The sequence below is a fragment of the Cydia amplana genome, chromosome 6, assembly GCF_948474715.1.
Source record: "Cydia amplana chromosome 6, ilCydAmpl1.1, whole genome shotgun sequence".
NCBI classification, from domain to species: domain Eukaryota; kingdom Metazoa; phylum Arthropoda; class Insecta; order Lepidoptera; family Tortricidae; genus Cydia; species Cydia amplana.
The window spans coordinates 3502202-3523249 of record NC_086074.1 but is presented as its reverse complement, the minus strand read 5'-3'; the positions used below and the strand labels follow the sequence as shown (position 1 = coordinate 3523249).

General features: G+C 40.8%; 1 protein-coding gene across 2 annotated transcripts in view; it reads left to right on the top strand.

The window, feature by feature from the left end:
* LOC134648674 (death-associated protein kinase related) overlaps positions 1 to 21048 on the top strand; it is a 317978-nt gene that overhangs the window by 111148 nt on the left and 185782 nt on the right. The window lies entirely within an intron of this gene.

The following is a 21048-nucleotide window of genomic DNA, read 5'->3' as shown; positions in this document are numbered from 1 at the left end:
CTTCGGGTCAAATAGGTTTCAACTAAACATGTCAAATTCTGGTCTCATCGGAAGATCAGCGCTGGAAGTCGCCAGCAACATGCTGAGGTGAGACCATTTCGTGGCGCCTTATCCTTTTATGTTTCTATGTTATGTAACTTATTATATTATATAATTTTCTATTTTGTGTTTGTGCTCACGAATAAAATTATTTCTATTTCTAAATTCTCAAGAGAATCCCCTAGGTCTCAAGGAACTGGCGGAAACTTCTTGTATATATTAAACAAAGCTGACCCTTGAGCCTTCTACATAATATACCACTCGTCTATGACAGAAATTCTCCGCAATCTCCAGGTCAAATAGATGTCACTAAACATGTCAAATTCTCAAGATCCCCTAGGTCTCAAGGGATTGTCGGAAATTTCTAAACAAAGTTGACCCTAGAGCCTCTCCCGTAACGATAGCTCGTCAAGCGGCATTGAGGCCATCGCCGGCACCGACCCTTGAACCTGTTGTAATGGATGGACCTCATTGTCCGGGACTAGAGTGGATCGTTATGCACCATTTAAACGTCGAGGTGAGGTGCTTCAAGTGATACGAGGGTGGGTGAGTCAGGCTGGTGTTATGGGTTGTAAGTTACTCAGTTACTGGGAATTGAAAGAACTGTAATCCGTCATGTAACAAGCATTTTAAAAGAGGTCAATGTCATTGACAGTAATTAATTAAAATCTCTTAAGTAATGTATGTGTCGATGAAATTACATATGCGTCGGACTCCCGTGTACTAATCGGTTGTTTTTTTTATTGACATTCTCTCTTTCTGGAAAATCTTACTCGTAGGTAGTTTTAATTTTCCTTTAAATAGTTTCTATAATACAAATACTACCTACCTATTAACGTCACGTAGTTTTCAATAATTAAATTTCACTTATTGCGCTACCAAATGGTGAAGAATTTTTAATTGGATTTGGCATCGCCTAATCTGTAAATCGTGACACGCCGCTGTACCGGTAATTGCTATTATAAAAATAACTACCATGTTTAACTCAAAAAACCATATATACTCGTACCTTAGGTACTATGAATCCTACCAATAACTACGACGGTTAAATCAAAAGACCACATAAACTATGAATCCCCTAAGTCCACAAATATATATTTTACATCTATTTGCAATTTATATAAATGGTGGAACATAATTGCTTTCACACGGTCGTATCTCTCAATAATGCTATTTTTATAACGACCTTGTGCTACGCAGTTACAATATTAATTTAAATAATATTTTATAGTACCTATTTTACAAACTTGCGAAAGTCAGAAGGTCTTCGCGAAATTATTGCTATATAGTAAACATAAAAGTGGTAGTGATTGAGCAATATGTGAGAGCTATAAATTGTGTTTTATGGCGGAAAGAAGCACATTCTTTAGTTAATATCTAGTAGATAACGTTTAGGGCTAGTAATAGACTTGCTTCCTCTGCAGGCATTTTAACTACTTTTACAATTTCAATTTCAATTTCTTTATTCATAACGTAAGTTACGAGGGGTGTTCAAAATATTCTCGGTATGAGAATGAAAACAAACAAGTACGAAAAGTTTGATATTTTTATTTTTCAATATACTCCCCCCCTATGTTCATACACTTAAAAGATCGATCAATTATTTTTTTTTAATCCCTCGTAAAAATATTTTTTATCTTTCGTGTAAAAATGCTCCTCCACTGCCGCCTTCAATGCTTCATCGTCAGAAAATTTATTTCCACGCAGATCCTTTTTAAGATTGGGGAGCAAAAAGAAGTCGCTGGGGGCTAAGTCCGGACTATACGGTGGGTGAGTAACAGTTTTAAACCGACATTCAACAATAGCTGCCTTAGCAATATGAGCAGTATGGACGGGGGCGTTGTCATGCAGAAGCAGAATACCTTTGGTTAACTTTCCTCGCCTCTTTTCTTTAATTACATCCTTTAATTGACGTAGAATGTTAGCGTAGTACTGTCCTGTGATATTTACACCTTTTTCTTTATAATCGATTAGTAATACTCCTTCACAATCCCAAAATATCGTGGCCATGACCTTGCCAGCTGAAGGGATGACCTTGAACTTCTTGGGATGAGCTGAACCCTTAATGTGCCACTGCATGGACTCTTGTTTACTCTCTGGGTCATAATGATGAACCCAGGTTTCATCTCCAGTAACTATTCTTTGCAGCACCTCATCAGGATTTTCACCGCACAGGTCAATAAAATCGGAACAACAAGCTACACGCATGTCTTTTTGAAGCCGAGTCAGCATTCGCGGAACCCATCTTGCACTTACTTTTGACATATTAAGATGGTCATGTATAATATCATGTACGGTACCAATAGAGAGATTGGTTACTTGTGCTATAGATTTTACCTTCACTCGACCATCTTCCAATATAAGTTTTTCCACTTTATCAATATTTTCTTGTGAAGTAGCTACTACAGGCCGGCCAGGTCTAGGGTCATCTTCAATACTCTCCCTTCCGCGTTTAAACTCGCTTGACCACTTTTGAATGGTAGATAAAGAAGGAGCAGACTCACGGTAAACACAATCCATTTCCTCTTTTATGGTTTTTTGATTTTTACCCTGTTTTGTCAAGAATTTTATCACGCATCGATGTTCTAATTTAGTTAACATTGTCAATTCGCACAGGATGTTCATGTTTGTTCAGCAATTGCAGAAAAACAAAAGACTATCTCGGTTCGAATTATACTTTTTTTTAATGTCAATGAATAAACCTTAGCGGCCAGTAACGAAAGAAATTTTAGAAGAGGTCGTAAGATATCAATACCGAGAATATTTTGAACGCCCCTCGTACATGGCAATTTTATTATACTAACTTGTTTCGTTGAGGTCATGCAGTCTACCTATTGCTAATATGCTAACCTCGTATTTGGCTTGTCCTGTGTCTCTCTTAAGTCGTTTGCAAAAGATATTTTAAAGTAATTTATGTAATGTTTTGTTCTTACATCTACACTGCGTTTTATCCCTTATACTCCTTATAGTATCTGCAAAAGCCGTTTAAAATAATGCATAAGATGTTTCGTTATGCTTATTACTACCATAAGACCTTTTTGAGCTACGCGCGGGCGTTCGTACTTTACCCAATTATAGAAACACATGTAAATGTCATAGTCAGTAATGACTACTGCGTTCGTACTAACTAACCTAGTGTAATGTAGTTTTGCGTAAGCACCGGCTCGTTAGATGAAAGCCTCGGACGTGTCATGTTTATTTTAATTGAATGTTGTTAGTTTTAATGGGATTGGTTTGCAAATCTGCTCGCACGGTCCTTTTAACCGGATTGTATTGGGTAATATTTTAAGTACGAGTAGGTACTGATAAAACTTAAGAATGGAACCCAGTTACGACTTGATAAAGCCCTAACTATAGAAAAACCTAAATATTAACTTTTCAAGGTGAAACAGGAACAAACCGTGTTTTCTTCATATTTATATCTAACTGTCAATTACTAAAGTTTATTCCTAGGTGCCTATTTGACATGTTTCACAAGAAAAGCCCATATTTACCATGGATAGATATTTATATGCTACCACAACTATGTACATAAGCCCAGTAGGCACCACCAATTGAATACGAACGATATTTTGACCGACAGCCTTTTAAACATGTAATTTTATTATAGGTCAAACTAATTTGTACTATTATGTAAGCTGTGCTATTACGATTTGCTAGATACCATGTCTAAATTAATTTATTTCTATTGTTTGTGAACAATGCTTGTTATTGGGCTTCCATTTAGATATAGGTATTTTGTTATGATGAAATCACTTAATATTCTTTTTTTTTGCAGGTAAGGCGAATGCGTCATCTTTTACTTGGATTAATGGCAAGTTAATTACATTTGGCATGGATTGGTTTTATGTTTTATGTCTATAAGTATCGTCACCATCATACTATTGAAATAGGCTACATGACTAATTTTCATTTATGGTATCAATCGATCGGGTTTGTTTTTAGGATCAAATGTCTATATGGGACCCATTGCATTAAAGCAACAAAAAAGTCAGAAATTATAGTCAAAGTCCGACAGTCGCACTTCACTCGCGAAACGTCCCTCACAAAAGGACAAGTGAACGTGACGTCAAGGTCCCTGAGATCCCATCTTGTAGTATGGACAAAAAGAAGAAAATTGCGTTTTTGTCCGTGAAATATTGCGTTTATGTATATAGTTGCTATACAATATTTTTTTGTATAAAATGTAAGGAATCGAATGGTACCCTTACTTTTATCGTTTTTGGAAGTTAAAAAAAAAACTTAAATTTTGAAACTTTCAGGTCCTGTATTTTTGTAACATTTCCGTATTTTATTTTAATATCCACAGTATTGTGATAAATTGCTCATTTACTATCTATTTTACTAGATTTTGTTATAAAATTCAACATGTGTTATCATCCCTATTATAGTCGATTGCTAGACAGCGTTGCTTCATTATGTTTGACAATGAACTGTTTGTTTAATAAATACGGTGTCTTTTTACATATGACAACCTAAACAATTTAGTTTTAGAAAATTAGGACTACAATTAAGATCCGACGTAACGGATATTGAATCTATAAAAACCACAGTAACGAACGACACGATACATATATAATGTAATTTGACCTAGAGTAGCCGCGTATATAATTGAAATTGATAATCATTTTTATTATCATTGCAATACGTCAAGAGTAACCTTAAGCAACAATGTATTAAGATACTAAAGATAAAAAAGGTTTTAGTCGCATGTTTTCATTGTATAAATGTCCGGTCAAAGTCACTGCAGTCGTCAAGGTGTCGCACAAGCTGTCAAAAAGCCGTGAACCGCAAATGCCAGTGCCCTGCATTTCGGTATTTATCCGTTTCTGGTGTCATATTGATCCCTGTGTAAAGGTCAATGCACTTTAATCAAGGAAAGATCATAACGCGGCTTTCATTTGCGACTGTTTTGTTGACCGAACTCTGTATGAAACACTTCTTGCCTATAATTCGCGTTGTGAAGTAGTGGACTTCGGAAGTGGTGGGGCGTGCGGTGAGGAGCGAAGTGAAACACGGAGTCGAAGGCAGATAGCCGTATATTAATCAACAGTCGGCGCTAACACTAGGTACAGATATGTACAACTGACTGAATTTTTGCGCTGTTGTAATAAAGATCAAAGACTGTGGAAAACTAATCAACTAAATATCAAACATCATCAAACATTTATTCACCAAATAGGCCACAGGGACACTTTTACATGTCAAATTTTTACAAGCAATAAAAATAACCAAAATTACAAATATGGAATCAATGAAGAAGATACATAAAGAATAGAAGTTATAGGACACACATTGCTTCTGCTTGCACGATCACTTTGCCAAGTAAATAAGCTATTTATAGTACCATATCGATGATCAAGTATTTTCCATTCTTGGTTAAAAGTATCGGGGAAATATAGTCTCTATTGTCACCTGAATCTGAGTCTGATTAAAAACAAGCGTTTGGCATCCGGTTCGAGAGACCACAATAGTTAGCAAATATAGAACAAAAGTAGGTCTCACGGATCTACCTGAATGTCATAATCAAATGCTATCGTCTTAATTATATGATATGACGTATACTGTATGAAACATTAGTTTCTTAGTGCTTTCTTCCTTTAGGCGGAAAAGATATTATGTGTCAGTAAAGCAGTTACGAGTGAACAGGACATCAGTATGCGCCCGCGTGTTGTGTTGTACATCTTCACAGTAAACTGTAAGGTTCTCAGTAGTTCATACGGTACGGTAATTAGTTTCCATGGGACTCTTGGTGAGTTTAGAAGTTTGTTAGTTTAATTCAACAAGGAAATCACAAGATCATCATCAATTCATCATCTTCATCTTTTTTGCATTCCAAAATTTAACACACTACTACATCGACCAATGATTTTGTGTTCGAAATTAGAATTTTTTGCAAGGATTTACGTGCGGTGCGCCTTGCGCAGAATATACAGTATCGTTTTGATTAGACTGAATCAAATTTCATAAGTTACAGTACGACTTTATCACCTACTGTTACTAACACGTAAGCCACGTGCTTATGAATCACCCCATTTTCTCCGACTCACGTGACGTCACGACTCGGCGTCGCACGCGCAGCCACGAAATTAAATTATGATAATGCCCCACGCTTCCTGGGACTACTTAATCTAACATGATCCTTATCTTGCTTTAGAAACGCCTAGTTTTATAAGAAAGTCTATGAGACTTAGTGCGTTTGTGAATCAGGAAAGTTTAAGTGTCGTGATGCGCACCGTTAGGTTATTAGGTGGTTTTTAAAACAAAGTAAATGCGTTTAGAATTAATTACTTAAAGCCTTTGTTGTATTTACACGCCACCGCAATGAACTCCGGTAAAGGTATACAACTATAGACAGTATCAAATGCTTTCGATGGGCCAACTGAAGGCAAATTACAATTCTACATATTTTACTTTTAGAATTTTATTAAAGATTAAATATTAGAATTTTATAGGAACTGGCAGTTTCCGAACAAAAGATTATATACGGTATCATAATAAATAACATAATTAGTGATATATTCAAGCTACAATTTTGACCTATCGACATTTATCTCTGTAAATCTTATTCTGGAAAATCTCCGCTACTACGCATAATTACAACATTTCCAAGTAAATACATTTTATCATAAGTAGTTAAAAATCAACAGTTAATGCTAAGAAGTCGATACGTCTTGTCACGTGTCACGTGTGGTGTGGCTCGCACGCCTCTGGCGCACGTGTTACCGCAGCGCTAGGTCCCGACTTTAATAACATATGTAGTGAAGACATTAGATTATGCTTTATATTACGTATCCATGAAGATATGCGTAGTTTGTGTTCCAATGTTCGTGTGAGCAATTAGTTGAGATGAGAAATACGGACGGGGATTGGGCTAGGCTACTGAATTAAGGAAGAAAAATAAAAATAAAATATGTATTGTCTGTGTTACCGTAAAGCACGCTACCGATGACCCGACTTAATAAGATCAATAGTAAAGGCAGATTATGAGTTATATTACGTATCAATGAAGATATGCATAGTTTATACATGCATGTGTTTAAGTCTTGTTTTGATTTGATGATTCTATTGATTAAAGGAATAAATATGCAAAAGCAACAACAACAACAACAACAACATTGTATGGGAAATGTGCGGGTTACCACAGGGCTGTAACCTAGGACCCTTTTAAATCAACTAACTTGTATATCATCATTATCATCAATAGTTAAGTCAGAGTTGTGCTTCATATTAAATATGTATCGATGAAGATATGTGTAATTTGTTCTTGGGTACAATGTTTATTAAGTTAATGAGACGAGAAGTGCGGGTGACTAGAAAGTAATTTCAGTTTTTACACTTCCACTTATTAATTTACAGAAAAGAAGCTGCAATTAAAATCATTGTCCACTTTATTTAAAGCTACGATTGGTTCGAGTTATCCATGTTTTAGAAGAAAAATAGGTCAATAAAGCTAAATTGTGATTTATTATTCCTATTACTTGACTTTAGTCACGCGCGCCCTTTGATTATGTAACTTCCTTGTGTGCCGACATATCGTATCCCCGAAGCATTCATTCGTGAACCCTAATACATTCTAATAAGGTCTATAAAAGGTTAACGACGTGTGATATTATTTTGGTGAAATAAAGACTTTATTTTATATGTGTCTATTTTAAATATAAAATAAGTCGATGTGTGAAACCATAATGATCACGTTATGGCAATTTCATTTAATCTACTAACATTTTAATCCCATTTAATTTTAAAAGTTTGGCATTATGGGATTGATATAGCTGAAGCGAATGACATTTTATACTGGTTGCTGCTTATTATAGTATATCTTGTCTTTGTTTTTATGTGTGTCGACATACAACGCTAAATAAAATAATCATAGGTAAACTTTATAGTCGCAATATTTCCAAGCTACAAGTAATCGCAAGGTCGAAATTAAAAACCTTGGAATTTACCTCATTGCAATTATACTCAAAAGCCTACACAACGAGGGCCATGAATACCCAAGTTAGATTAGAATGTCAAATAACAAATAAACCTTCACGGACAGTTACACGTCTCAAGAAGTTATGGGCCATCATGTAACCGAGCCATTAGAAATGAATGCGTGTGCCACACAATTTTACTGGCGCAATTTCACTGCACGTTAAATGGCCTAATATCAAAACTGTCATTACCAATAACCTTTCCCCCGCTTTCTAAGCCGTAATGAAACCCCTTAACGACTGCACTAAGATCTACACGACCTGACAGCCCTATATATAACATGCGCAAGAGCCATAAATATTGAGTATCGGCGCAGCATTACCGCATACTCTTATCACGAACTTCACTGCTCTAGAAATATGCACTTTAACAACACCGATCATGGTCCAGATCAGGGATGTTGCGGATGCAGATTTTTTGACATCCGCGGATGCGGATGCGGATGCGGATTTTTAAAGGCTCACATCCGCGGATGCGGATGCGGATGCGGATGTCAGGATTAGGTACTTAGAAAACGTCAAATATTACATTTTTAGTATTTTTTTATTTAAAAAAACCAAACGTTTAGTATTTGAGCAAGAATATAGGTGCGTTATATTTAATAAACAGTAACTTCGCCGACTTTTCTGGATCTAGACGATTTCGTTATAGGTAATGACGAAATTACCTAGCACTTACGCCGCCGCTAAGACGTTCCTGTACCGACTTGTTCGACATCCGCATCCGCATAAGCTCCGCATCGATTTTATGCGGATGCGGATGCGGATGCGGATGTTGAAAATAATGCGGATGTTCCGCGGTTGCGGATGCGGATGCGGATGTTCGCAACATCCCTGGTCCAGATTCTTAAAACAAATGAGATCAAATACGAGATTGTTGATGTTCCGTAATATGTAGCTACCAGTTCAAGTTGACTCAAATCATATGGCAATAATTTATCTGATGCTCATTCAATCGGCTGTCACTGGGGGACAAAGCTGGCTGTCTGGAGGTTTTACGGTTATGGACAACCAGTCAAATGACAGGTCCATTTAGTTTGCTGCCATCTCCCGGCCATTGTGGGGAACCAGCTCGGCGTGTACTAAAGCTCCTGATGGATGCTCGCTTTGTTCCCGCTTTAGAAATAGCACTGCAAAAAGATCGATCTAATCCATTGGCAAATCTGTCTTGTAATCCTATTTTATAATAATTCGCCAAATTCTAAGAAGGCTGGTTTTTAATGCGCTATGGTGTTGGGAAACTGCAAAAACACAATGGGAAAGAAATGCCACGGTACAGAAACGTTACCACATTAATTCTCTGCTCCAGCGATACCCGTATTGCAGAACAATAGACATTGCACTCAATACTTGCCGAGTGCCTAAAGGTTACACGCCTCTGGTTTTTTTAGGCTTAAATGTATGCTAAATATTCCGAGTTTCCGAGGTTCTTTTGAACATGGAAATACTGCATAAACCAGTGTTATTTTATTTTAAAACCCACTCTAACACGTAAGATGCCAAACTGTCACCTAAAAATATCACCTAACCGTATATTACCTGGGGAGATATTGTTGGGACGTAAATAATCAAGAATATTTAAATCTTAATAACAATTTATTTAATTTACCCTAATACTAATATACACTATCTCGTTTAAGTTTAAAGATAAGGTTAAATTTTCTAGAAGTAAGTTGTAGGTATTAAGTTTAGATTAAGTTTGAGTCTAGCAATTAAGTTTTTAGCTTAAAGTAGTAAAGTAAGAGTTATTTAATAAGTTAAGGCTAATAATTATACTAGAACAAGAGTGGGTTCGAAGCCTAGATTCTGGGTCTGTCTACTAGAGAGTTGGCCGGTCTTCTAGTACAATACCCCACGTCCCTCGGATGTGCGTAGCGTGGTGGAGTTTGACTTAAGGCCAAGAGACGAGGCGCAGCCAAGGTCAAGGTCGCCCAAGGTCGACACGGAGGTAGCTCACGACGGTAGCTGAGCCGTCGGAGGTAGCGGTTGATCTGTTACTGCTGAATAAGCGGGTATAGTCTAGGCATTATTGCCAGACAATAAATGTTTTGGAATGTTTTTTATTGTTCAGGAATAGCCAGTGTCTATAACTGCTATCTCCACCCTATTCTTTTTGAATTATAAGGTAGGAATTTCTAGATCAGCTCAGTCTTAATCGGAAGAATTTCCGTCCGTCGACATTGAAAACCAGCACGCTCTCATTCGTGTATAAATTATAACTGTTCAACCGTAATAAGTTACTTTTCTTTTAATAAAACGAGTATTAAAGACGGTAAGGGCGAGATGGAGCCGAGTAGCGGTCCCGCCCCGGGCTCCCGGCGCAAGTAGGCCGCACGATTACAGCGTTTCCTCAAACTTATTAGCCGTCAACAAAAGCTGTGGTTTGCGGTGATCGCGCCGCGGGCTCTCGCACTATTTTGTCGTGAAGCCACGAGATCTGTCCTGTAGAACTTGAATGACTTATGAACGGTGTTTCAACCAACATTCATAATCCCTTTTAACGTATCAGAGCGAAACGTTCTAAAGTATTCACATTACACGTCCGCTGTCACTTGGTAACAGACACTCGTAACTCGACACTCTTCCGAACTCTCTCTTCTGATAGAAACGCAAAGCGGAACGTTTCCTGTCGTTCCCGTCGCATCGTATTGTGTGCTATTGTAGTTCAGAGGGCAGCCGCCGTTACGGCGTGTCCGCGTCACAATGCAAGCGAGAGTTTCTGCAGATCAGTATCGCCCGCGGACCTCCGACACGACTTCCGAGATACACGGACTCTCACTAGATATTATCCCGCTGCACTAGATAAACGAGAACAAATACAGACTGGAGGAAACGCTGAGAACGCATTGTTCCCTCTGTGATTGCAGCAAAGATATCATGCTGATAGCTTGATAGGGATCTTAAGTAACAGGAATGCTGCATTAGTGTAAAAGCAATCTTATTTGTTAGCAGTGATTCAGTTATCAAAACGAATTAAATCATCAACCGAAAATGTTGCGACGATCTTGATCGTCCTTCTCAATTGCGGTCGCCATTAAATTGTTTACGTCCGCCATGTTTGGGCTAATTCGCAATAAACAAAGTGCTCTAACGAGCCACGTATCGCTCGTAGGTGGGGCCTCGCCAGTTTTCAGGGAAACATCGATGTCACGTAGAGGTTGTCAATGATCCTTGCCATAAACGCGTGAGGTCGTATGCGCTAAAAACGCTCGGTTCAAGGATTGTTTAGGTAGGAGTTCAGTCAACCGAGACGGAGTTTTATTTACATATCTATAATCATAATATTATAGTGGGTAAAGAGTTATTTCCTCCTTAGAGCATTCATCTGGGCTAACACAAGATGCCGTGATATTTCAAGTCGGGAGCCCCGAGCTATTGCATTACATTAGGCATTGCTCGACCACCCTGACAGCTGCAACTACCTGGGCTCATTCATTTGTAAACGTTCTGGATTGATGCCTGCGATCTATTTAATGTAATCAAGTTTACATTGCGTTTTAAGATCTTGAATTTGTTTGATATTTATTTCTTTTTATACGTTTAATTAATTTATGATCGTATTTTACGAGTATGTATTCAACTTGTAATATTTTAAGGGATATCTTATAATGCAGCAAGTGCAAGTAAGTCGAAAGCGAAAGACGATGACATGACAATATAAGTACCTATCGTGTAAGAGAGTGCACTAAAGTATAGTTATACCGCACAACTACCAGTCTTTAATGAATACGAATAATGAGTAGCCCGCGCGCGCCGGGCGGGTACGCCTCTAAATCTTTTCACAGAAAACAATAGCGTCGGGCAACTGGTGATTTTTTAAAGTGAATTTGCATGAGTTTGCCTGTTTGTTGCGACCCCCTAACCGAGGGTATTGTTCTCTGGTTTGAATGGCTAATAACAAGCCTTCAGTTGGTTTCGTAAGTGGAACGGACACGGCAAGGCTCTGCTCTTTAGAAACTTTAAATTTATGGGTTTTCGGCCGTTCCATTTTCATCGGAACAGCGTCGATAAATCCTGCTTTGAATCACTGAGAATTTGCATTTGTTAGGCTCACATTCAATCAAAAAGAGTCAAAGTCAAGCAACGTTATTTTTAACTGAAAGTGACACAATTCTCCAGAAGAATGCAGCTGGGAATCAAATTAAACATCGTATGGCCTCATGCATCACTAAAATTGACTGTCAAATATGCTTTCTCAAGATGATCATATAAGGAGCTGCAATATCGCTCAGTTTGGCTATCGGGAAACATAACGAGTGCGCCGACACCATAATGATAGTGCACAATTGTAGTTCTGACATTCACGTCCTCACGTTCGGGAGGGAGTGCTGTCAGTGACCCTCGCTCGGCGCCCATTAATTATTCTATTACAGCAATGCGTGAGCGCACTCCTTTGATCAACACATGCGCTTCGATATACCCCTATTTACGAGAAGGAACGTAAGTTTATAATAAACTTGTGGCATGTATGACTTTTTGGTCGAATGTGTTGGGAAAACTGAGTGGACTGTAATTTACAATTATAGTGATACGGCTGATATATGAGTCTCACGCGAGTGTTCCCTTACAATTATTTACAAAAATGGCGATTGAGACACATTTACTACTGTAAAACCCTATCAGCATTTCGAAGATATATCCTACATATATTTGACATGACTAATACTAGCTGTACCGGTGCTTCGCCTGCGCTGGATTCGGTCTGTGCTTTTTCCTATCCCTGTTCCAGAGAAAAATAGCTGTAAAGAATAGCAGAATCTAGAACATCGTGTCCGAAGGTTCGTTTGAGATGCTACTTCTAAGATGCATCTCGAAAGATGCCACAATTTAACAGAGTTGATAAAGCTTTAAATATCGCGCGCGATAATTATGATGTTATGTGGCCTGAGAAATTTATTTATTATGGCTACACGACACGACATCTCATGCTTCGAAAGATAATAACTACCTGATTGCTGCAATATTTTCTAGCCATGTTCACGTAAAGTTGTGAGACCCACGCATGGGAGCAATATGGGTAAACGTCGATTAGAGCGTGTATATTCGTTTTTGACATGTATACGTGGCTACCATCTTTGAGAATTACCATCTCGCATGAGAGTACCGATACCGGTTTAGTAGAGAGTGAAGCTGGATAATGTAACATGATAAGTTTTACATACTTCGCCCTTCGCCTTTAATGTACTTGCTATATCAATTACTAAAGGATCGTCCAGTCAACTGTGAATCTTAAATCTTATACGTTTGACATAAGGTATATAAATGAGTGTGTTGTTGTTAGTAGGTATATTTTTTTCATATAATATCTTAATGTTTTCCGACAGTTTGCAGTTGTGGTATATATTTTAAATTGAATGTATGTATTCCTCGACCGTTGTCCTGACTTACATTCATCGGCCTACATTTTTTATCTTTACGATCGGATAATCTTAAAGTCTTTATCCGGAGAGTTCAGAGTATAAATACTCAACATAGTTTTTCTCAAACATGCTCTGAAATGGTTACATTTTGTTCGTAAATCGAAAACGGCACCTCGTCAGAAAATGCCTTTCTTTCCATTCCTCGGCAACAATGTACTATTCCCCAACTTTTCATAAAACCCTGATATTTTTGCCCGTAATCGAGCATATGTGTTATAATTATACCCCTCATCCATCCAAAGCTTGCATGCATAGTTAGCGCACATTTCGCGCATGCCTGCCTGTAATGGATCTTATCTTATCTTATCTTATTATTTTCGGGGGCCCTTACGGATACACTTCGACCCATAGGGATCTTTTGTGCAATTACCCCCTGGAGAAGATCCGTCAGCTACTCAAGAGCTTTTCCCACCATATCCATGTGTCGGATGATGGAGCTCATGGGTAGCGTTTTAAAGTCCTTTGGTTCCAGATATCCTGCTCCAAAGTCCTTCATTCTTTGTCTGGCGAGGGCGTGACATTCACACATTAAGTGTTTCACTGTCTCTTCCTCTTCGCCACACATACGACAATCGGTGTTGTCAGAATGTCCCATCTTGGTCAGAATTCCCTTGACCCCGTAATGACCAGTGAACACCCCCGTTATGATTTGGAGTTGTCTTTTGCTAAGTTTCCAAAGCTTTTTGCTCCAGCCGGAGTCTACTCCTTGCATGAAGAGCTTTGCATGCTTTAGACCCGTCAGACTGTTCCATTCTTCCTGATGTTTGGTCTTGGCATGGTCTTTAATAGCCGTTGTGATGGTTCCCTGTGAGAGCCCCACGAATGGTTCCGGACCTATAAAGTTGCTTTCAGATCCGGTTCTGGCAAGTTCATCTGCATTTTCATTGCCTATGAATCCCTCGTGCCCTGGGATCCATACCAGTTGCACTCTGTTTTGCCTTCCAAGCTGGTTCAGAGCTTGGACGCCATTATATACCAGTCTAGAGTCCACTCTGTGCGATTCAAGCGCTTTGAGTGCCGCCTGACTGTCGCTGAGTATATAGATATTCTTCCCTTGGGTTTGCCTAACTATATTCTCATGCACGCAGGCAATTATAGCGAAAGTCTCAGCTTGGAAGACAGTGGCGTAATTGCCCATGCTTATACTACTACTAAAGTCATTTGCATAAATGCCTGCTCCCGTACCAGATTCTGTCTTAGACCCATCTGTGTACCATATGATGTCGTTTTCATCAGGGATTGGTGCTTCAAGACCTTCGGTCCATTCTGCCCTTGTTGGAATTTTAACGTTAAAATTCTTATGGAATACAAACTTGGGTTGCATTTTATCGCAGCCCATGTTCGTAATCCTTTTCACGAAATTGTCGCATTCCATGTTTGTGTGCTTGGTCTTTGGCTTGCTATCGCTCCAGAGGCCTGTTAGGGCCAACCTGTGTAACGATTTCCGCGCCTCAGATTGTATCACTAGGTGTAACGGTGGAAGGTCTAGCAGTACCTCCATCGCCGCGGTTGGCGTCGTTCTAAACGCACCAGTAATAGCCATGCATGCCGTTCTTTGTATTTTCATAAGGGCATCCCTGCATGTTCTCTTTAGTGTCCTTGGCCACCATGCCAGGCATCCGTACAAGATGATTGGTCTTACCATCATGGTATAGATCCATCTTAGTACCTTGGGGTTTAGACCCCACGTTTTGCCATAAGCCGATCTACACATTCCAAACACTCTAAGTGCCTTGGTGATTGTGAGTTCGACATGCTTTCTCCAGTTCAGTTCTTTATCAAGTGTTACGCCTAGATATTTCACTTCATTGGACATTTCCAGGACCCTTCCATAAAGCTTCAGCTGCTTCATGCCATTAAGGGTCTTTTTCCTGGTAAACGGTATTACCACTGTTTTGCCTGGGTTTATGGAGAGTTGATGACAGTTGCACCATCTCTCCACTTGCTTCAGTGCTTTATTCATGATTTCCGATACTGTTCCCGGGAATTTTCCGTTTACAAGAATCACTAAATCATCTGCATACCCTACCGTATGTATTGGGCCTTTGTTTAGTTCTTCCAACAGTGAGTTAACTACCAGACTCCAGAGAGTTGGTGAGAGAACCCCACCCTGTGGGCAACCTTTCGTAGCCGTAGCTAGTATTTCGTCTCCCATAAGGGAGGATGTTATTAGTCGGCTATTTAGCATAGTACCAATCCATCTACAGATTGTCGGCTCTATGCCATGTTTAGATGCTGCAATACTGATTGCCTGATACGTGGTGCGGTCGAATGCCCCCTCCACGTCTAGAAAAGTAGCCAGACATAGTTCTTTGTTTTCTATCGCCTGTTCCGCTCTGGTTGTCACCAGGTGTAGTGCCGTTTCAGTCGATTTACCCGGCTGGTACGCACACTGCAATTGGTGCAGTGGATGCCTCTTAAGAGGACCATCCCTTATGTGTCTGTCTACCAGTTTCTCCAGTGTTTTGAGGAAAAACGATGACAGACTTATCGGCCTGTATGATTTGGCTTCTGTGTAATCTGCTTTGCCTGGTTTAGGCAAATACGTTACTTTTACCATCCTCCATACACGCGGCACGTGTCCGAAGGCTATACACGCTCTGTACAATCTACCTAAGTGCGGTATTAGTACATTGGCGCCCTCTTGTAGTAGTATGGGGTAGATTCCATCTGGCCCCGGGGCTTTGTATGGTTGAAATGTGGATAGTGCCCATTGTATCTTATCGTGATCTACTACCTTTTTAGACGTGTCCCAGTTGTACCTGGTTGTGCTAATGGATTGTTCCATTGCACTGTTTACTACATCGTCCGTTACGCTCTGATGTATTATCGAGCCTGGGAAGTGTGTGTTACACATAACTTTAAGGGTTTCGAGCCCCGTTTCAGTCATTCCTCCGTCACTTCTTCTAATGGAAGTAAGTGGGACTGACTTCGTTGCGGCTAGTGCCTTTGTGAGTCTCATGCCTTCCGGTATGGACCTGATTTGATCGCAATGGTTCATCCATGCTTTCCTTTTTGCTTTCCTCACGGCTTTGCTGTATTCCGTGAGTTTCTGCGCGTAATGCTCAAAGTCATTGGTCCTTTTAGCATCATTGAAGACAGCCCTGGTTTCCCTCCGGAGTTTAGCAATCTCCGGGTTCCACCAAGGCGCCTTCTTCGCCAGGATTTTCTTTTCCGGGCAGTTGTTTGACCAAGCTGTGCAGACAGCTTGTACTATTCTGTCTGTTTCAAGTTCTATGTCAATAATAGAGTTTAACTTGCCTTTAGGGTCTCCCAGTTCCACCTTCAGGTCGCTTTTGAACGCTAACCAGTTGGTGTTTCTGGGATTCCGTTTGCGTATAGTTCCTAATTCGATTTTAGTCTTATACCTGAAGCATATATATCTGTGGTCCGATAAAGAAATCTCCCCAGAGACATGCCATGAGCTGATCTTATTACTCGCGTTGTTGGACGCTAGCGTTATATCAATAACCTCACCCCGCCTCGCATTGACGAATGTCGGTTCATTGCCTTTATTTAATATTTGTAAAGAGGAGCTTACCAGAAAATCCAGTACCTTCTCCCCTCTTCTGTTGACACCTGAGCTCCCCCAGATGACGTGGTGTGCATTTGCGTCGCAGCCGATGACCAGGTCGGTGTTCACCTGGCTGCCGTAGATAGCAAGATCCCTCAGTTGCCCAGTGATTGGATCCGCTGCCTCGTAGGGAAGGTAGGCTGATGAGATGATTAGCGCCTTGCCCCCCCCCTTGTTTTGGATCTTGACCGTGGTCAGATCCCTGGAACAGAAAGCATGTAGAAGCATAGCGTTAATGCCATTTTTAACATAGATACATGTCCTCATAGTACTCTCAGGACAAACATATAACAATGTCCCGCCAGTACCGTTTAAGCCTCTTATCTCGCCTTTGTAAATATATGGTTCTTGAATAAGAGCAATATCGAATTTATCGCTTTTTAGCTGCCTAGCCAGAAGGGCAGTGGCTGCTTTATTGTGCTGAAGATTTATCTGTACGCACCTTAAGCCCTCCATTGCGGCGTTTATTGTTTGGTGGTGCTGAGATCAGCAGCCACCTCCTGGACCGTGTCGTCGAAGGACATGGGTGACATGGTACTCTCCAGGTAGAGTTCCGCCAGACCACGCAGATCCTCTGAGCCCGCCATCGATGAAATCGGTGACGATGCTCGAGTCATGCACAGTCCGGCATGGTCCTCTCCCAGCTGCACCATGTCCCCCGCCTCCTCCGGCTGGTCCTTAGCCACCTCCACAGGTGCGTCACCGGCTGGTGGCGCCTCCCATCCCGGGGCCCCCCCTGTCGCCACAGCGACCGTAGCCTTCTGGGCTACCTCACCCCCCTCTCCCCCCACCCCACCCGGCTCGACCTCAGCCCCCCCAGGCCCCTGCTCCCGCGCTTCCTCCAGAAGCTTGAAGTGGCTGGTGTCGAGCCCCGAGTGCAGAACGTAGCCGGCCTCCTTGATGACGGCGGCCGACACCCGGTCCATCAGTACGATTCGCCTAGTGCTCGGCCCCGACCCCACGGTGTCGACTACCTTCCACTCGCATGTGCGCAGCCTAGGGTTCCTCCTCTGCAGCACCCTGAGGGCCCTCGCGATGTCCTGACTGCCATCGACCACCGTTTTCCAGGCCATCTTGACCGGTTTCGGCAGATCTTTGGCACTCACGACCTTTAGGCGCAGCCCGGCAATCTCCCCACCTCCGATTACCGTGCTGAGCCATGCCGCGGATTCCCTCCCCTTGCAGGTGACGTTGAGCGCGCCCCCCACGAGGTTGCCGAGTGTGATGTCGGGCATAGGCTCTGCGGCCTCATCCAGAAATAGGAGCAGAGCTCCTACGATGGCCGGCATATGCTCCTGCATCACTTTCTCGGCAGGGAAGGCCACTGGGACGATGGCCATCTTCTCGCTCGCCGTGACTTCCGCGAACGATCCCCCCACCCTCGTTCTCTTGCAGTCACCAGCGAGCAGAGATGAGTCGCCACTGGCCCCCAGTGACCTCTTATTCTGTGGCCTTCCCGCTCCACTTGTGGAGGGTCCAGCCACCGATTCCGCGTCCGTCTTTCCTCGCGCCTTCGCACGCCTCTTCTGCCTCCTGGACATAGCGGCTCCTCCACCCGACTGCACGTCCACGCCCGTAGGCATGGCCGTGCTGTCAGGGGCGCCCGGAGCAACGCCAGCAGGATTTGGAAGCGGTGCTCCCGTTCGCCTCTCGCAGTAGGCCATCGTTCCGCTGCCTACTCCTCCGGCACCTACGCTAGTCGGTCCCCCTAGGGAAACTTGCTGGGCGCATTCGCTTTTCGACCCTTGGGGAAAAGTTCGAGTGGTACCTTTGGAGTGGCCTGCACCACCATGGCCTCTGCCTTTCTGTAATGGATCAGTCTCTAATTGTCGATGCGCCGGCGCCGGCGCCCATGACTCAAATGTTGGTTGTGGCTTATCGGTCGATTTGAAGAAAATGTACGTGTTTAAAGGAAAATGATGATATTTATATTTTGTGTTTGTTTTTCCTTTATTGCGTTGCACGCTTGCTTGAATTTAGCTGTTCACAAGCATTCTGTTTTGAGCTTTGATATTAATGTTACTGTACATTTACCTATTGTAAACTACGAGTTCGGTGAGGTGTGCAACAAAGAGTATTGTATTGTATTGTAATACTCCGATTAAGATTTAGTTTCTCCTACCGCGTATATTGTTGGCATTTATAGTCGTCTCATCTAATAGCCTTTTTGAACGTTGGGGAAATGCGTTTACGCAATGCATGCCACCTCGTCCTGGGGACCTTATATAAAACACCTAATCACGATTTTTCGAGAGGGACAAGAGTTTATACGCGATACAGACAATATTCATGCTTATAGAATTTCAGGTATATTTTGTCGTGATAAATTGGGTCCCTTTTAGAGTCTAGTTCTCAGTTCCAGTAGAATTGTTGTTCAAAATTGAAATCAGTTTTTCTTTTTCTCGGTCACTCCTATATTGAAAGAGCCAACAATTTTCAATTTAATCGATGTTCGCGGTAGCTCCCCAGATGTTTGTAGAACATTCTCGGTGTCGCTTTGTCTTTATATCATATCATATGCAGTAAAATTGGGCCGTAGCGACCTTGTCATTGTATTCTAATGACGGCGAAATATTCTATTGTGCGCGCGCAGCTATTGCGACCTGCGATCTGAACTTGAAATTATTATAAGTACTAGCTGTTGCCCGCGACTTCGTACGCGTGGATTTGTATATTGGTGGTTATACATTCTACATTAGTTTAGAACTTTAGAACATTATGCAGCAAAAGATAGCAGTAGGGACGGTTAATCATTTGTTAATTATTATACAACGCATGAGATTTGTCTTTCACAACCTGGCTACGAATTCTGAATAAAATTGTTCTCGATATAATCTCTGTCAACCCCCAGAAGATTTTCAAGTCCACTATTTAATAAAACCTACTACCTAACTACCTATTTACGAAGTTTGAAGTTCCTAGCTTTAAATAAAATTTGAACCCTCTACCAACTCTCAACCCCTGTTTAAACTTTTAGGGGATGAATTTTTAAAAACGCTGAAATTACTTTTCTTGTATTGTAATAATATGCCTTTATACAACGATTCAAATCCCGCACTCAAATAAATATTTGGGTTCCATACAAATTTTTGACCCCCTTCACCACCTTGGGGGATGAATTATCAAAGACTCTGAAATTAGTTTTCTTTACCTTTACCTTTTTACAAAGCTTCAAGTTCCTAGCTTTAAATAAAATTATAACCTATACAATCTTTCTACCCCTTTTTAACCCTGTTATGGGATGAATTTTTAAAAACGCTGAAATTAGTTTTCTTGTGTTCTAATAATATGGCTCAAAGATTTAAGTCCCGCACTCTCAAAAATATTTGATCTCCGTACAAACTTTCAACCCCTTTTTCACCACCTCGGGGGATGAATTTTTAAAATCACTGAAATTAGTTTTGTTGTTTTTTAATTTCATACCTTTTTGCGAAGTTTCAAGGTCCTAGCTTAAAATAAAATTTGCACCCCAAGACAAAGTTTCATCCCCTTTTTTACCCGCTTAGGGGTTGAATTTCCTAAAACGTCGCAATTACTGTTTGTTGTAATCGGCTATTATGCCTTTCTAAGAAGTTTCAAAGCATTTGTAATGGATTCAAACTTTCAACCCCTTTTTAACCCTGTTAGGGGATGAATTTTCAAAAACGCTGAAATCACTTTTACTGTCTTATAATAACATACCCATATACAAAGTTTCACGTCCCACACTCACAAAAATATTTGATCTCCATACAAACTTTCAACCCCTTTTTCACCACCTTGGGGGATGAATTTTCGAAAACGCTGAAATTAGTTTTCTTGTTTTTTAATATAATACATTTTCACAAAGTTTCAAATTCCTAGCTTAAACTAAAACTTGAACCCCATACAACCTTTCATCCCCTTTTTAACCCCCTTAGGGGTTGAATTTTTCAAAATCGCTTCTTATCTCTTGTACACTTTACAAATGCAACCTAGTGTGCAAATTTCAACTTTCTAGCTTTTGTAGTTTCGGCTCTGCGTTGATGAATCAGTCAGTCAGTCAGTCAGTCAGGAC